We start from the raw sequence: 3328 nt of genomic DNA, 5'->3' as shown, positions 1-3328 counted from the left end.
AAACTCTTATGCAATTTCGATCACAATTCTTACTTTTGGAATTCGTGTTGACCAACGAAACAGTCAAAACCGCATTTTGTTTAATAAATTATCAAAATTCTTTCCCATTTGATTCACCGTGTTGTTTTTTTTTATGTTTCTATTTAATTTGTAAAATTTGTATAAAAGGGAGTTTTCTCGGTGTGTTGATGGTAATGAGAGGTTACTTGGGTGTGAAATTGAACGCTCCTCCGACTTCCTATATATGTGACCAATTAAATAGATATAGACCAGGACTAAATATTAAAATCAAAGAGAGCCGACCCAAAACAATAAAATAAAACAACATGAACCAATTATGTGGCATAAATCACTAACTGAATAGATGCGTGTGGCCATTGAGAATCCATGTAGGAGAGAATTGGCTTTATGTAGATTATTATAAAGTTATAGAAGACTTGTGTTTTGTTTGTTTGTTTGTTTTTTTACAAAGGAGTCACCACTTATCAAGGCCTTGAGGTCACTCGAGAATAAGGGTTAAAAAGTATATAATAGTCAATTGGACAATAAAGTAATCGTCGGTAGTGTAAATTTGGTAAATTGGATTACTTAAGGGACGGCTCATCAAGAACTTGTTTACGTTGGACTTGAAGACGATCATATTGTAGTCAGCTGGAAAGCAGGAAAACGGAAGTGAGTTCCATAAGCGTGTAGTTATAAGATATAAGCTTTTTTTCTGGAATCTATGTTTAGGTTTAGGCAAAGATAAAGAGTGGGGAAAATTATTGATAGTGGTTTCAACTAAACGAGTGTTTTTCGTGGAAGTTTAGCCGGAGGGCATAGATTGGAGCTCAGACGAGCACTTGCTATGAAAATAATGGTAAAGCAGAGACAGGCTCGCGGCGGCTTCTTCTGTGGGAAACAGGTTGTAGGGAAGAGGAAAGGTCATCCTCCACTTTAACTATGAAGTCTATTTTGAACTCTGTCAAGACAAGATAAGGTCTTTCTAGCAGCTCCTGTCCAGACGTGGAAACAGTACTCTATTCTTGGCGTACCTGGCTCTTATACAAGAAGGGAATTGCATCAGCAATAAGATATCTACTGGAGCGGTAGAAGGATCCCGCCATTTTTCCAGCGACCTTGGCAACGGATTTGATGTACTTGTTCCATTTCAGATCAGGAATAAAGGTCAGACCAAGAAGCTTGTCAAAACATGGAGCCTGTTCAAGACGAGAGCCATTCATTTCAATTGATGTCAGACGAGGATCAGGGCGTTTATGATGTAAAAATAGAAGCTCGGTTTTAGATTCATTAAAATTAACCAGCTACCTTTTTCTCCATTGTACCATTCCAATCAGATCAGAGGAGAGAATCAGAGAGAATTTGATAATTTACGGCCTTTGAAGTTTTGACATGGGTGGTAGTGTCGTCAGCATAAATGTCTACAAAATATCTTAGGATGTGATTTGTGAAATCATTGATGTAGATTAAGAAGAGAGTTGGGTCCAGGATGGACCCTGAAGGACTCATACATTGATTCTGTGAGCTTCTGATTTCTGCCCATTATGCCCAGAGAAATGAATTAATATTTGAGAAAACATTTCTAGTTATATCGTAGCTGGGGGTCTTGTGGAGAAGACATTTATGCTATACCCTATCAAAGGCCTTTGATATATCAAGAACAATTGCCCTAGAAAAAAGCCTCCGACGAGAGTTTTGCTAATCTTATGAGATTTAACCGTTAGCACATCTGCTGTAGATCTAGCAGAATGGAGGCCATATTGCATGTCACTAAGAAGGTTATTTTTGCTGAGGTGGTGGACTACTTTATTTAACACAGATTTCAGCAACTTACTCATGACACACAGAAGACTGATTGATCTGTACTGAGAGGGAGATGACCGATCACCTGAATTCTTAAATACGGAGAATACTGATGAGGCTTTCCAGAGTGTTGAGAAGTAATTATCCTAAAACAACGTTTAAACAGATTTATACGTATGGGAGCTAGTTCTGGTTGAAGCTTTTTCGGTACTATAATTAGAATACCGTCAGGATCAAGGTTTTTGGTTAGCTTGGAATCATCACGCACAGATATGTGTATGTTGTATATACAGGAGGAAATGTGGGGGTTGGCGGCTTTGATCGCATAGGAGAGACTTAACTGCAAAGTTCTTGGCAAAGAGTTTGGCTTTGTCTGATGCTGAAGAGATATCTTCAGGTTCATTGATGATGGTTGGGATAGAACGCACGCTTCTGTTCAGGGCCCTGTTTGCTATTTACCAAAACCAAGCCGCTGCTCAGCTACTTTGGACTAAACGGATTGAGCAAACCACTCTCTCGCGTTCTTTATTACTCTTTTACGGTGGTTGCTGGCAGTTCTGAAAGCGGCTTAAGTCTCAATACATCTACGTTGGAAGCAATGGAAAAAGTGATTTCTGTGCACAATGGTAGCAGCACATTCTGGAGAGAACCACGTCTGGCTGTTAGGTTTTTGCTGGAATTTTTTGGAAGGGTATGAAGCAGTCTATACATACAATTAAGCATCCCGCCAGGTCTGATACTATAGAAAACACATTCTTTCTAAACATGGAACGCAGAGGTAGATCTGATATAAATGTACGGAAGTTATCCCAATCAACCATAGAGTATCGATATACTTTATGATGCAGAGGTACGTCTGAGGACGTATTACATTTCGTTTTTATCTTAACTGATACAACCAAGTGGTCGGAAGATCCTAGTGGAAAGAGAACGGAGGATGAACATAGCTCAGGGCAAGTTTTTAGAAAAAGGCGTAGGAGACTTGCATATTGATCGTCAGTGTCGGGCACATGGGTGGGTTCGTGAACAGTCTGAGTTATGTCATAAGCATCACATGTATTGTTTGAGTGGGTCAACCTTTCCACATTGTGAATATTGAAGTCTCCACAGGCATTAATGTTAGCCGAAGGATGAGCAGACAGGATGTGGTCAACTTTCTCAGATATGCTCTTAAAGATAGTAACTTTACTGTTGGGGGGGGCGATAGAGGGCAAATATAAAAGCATTAGTGTGAGAAAGCGCAACCCGGAAGCACATATAGGGTAATTTAGAGTCTTTTCTGAAGCTATCCCTGCCACATGGAAAGCCATCTCTAATATAGGCACATATTCCATGCCCATGGTGATCTTAGAGTCAGATTTGAAGTACATGATAAAATCATTTTATAAGATTTGTAAAAATTGAGTTATTTTTGTCTTTTGATTGGTTCAATCAAATGCAAATCACCTTTCATGTAAGGAAAATAGAAAATAGCGAACGAAACTCAAATTCAATTCTCATATATTTTTACGCAAACGTACAGAAA

This window comes from Euprymna scolopes, chromosome 19 (genome assembly GCF_053919585.1).
Source record: "Euprymna scolopes isolate OS-2025 chromosome 19, ASM5391958v1, whole genome shotgun sequence".
Taxonomy (NCBI): Eukaryota; Metazoa; Mollusca; class Cephalopoda; order Sepiida; family Sepiolidae; genus Euprymna; species Euprymna scolopes.
Note: the sequence above shows the minus strand (reverse complement) of the source record.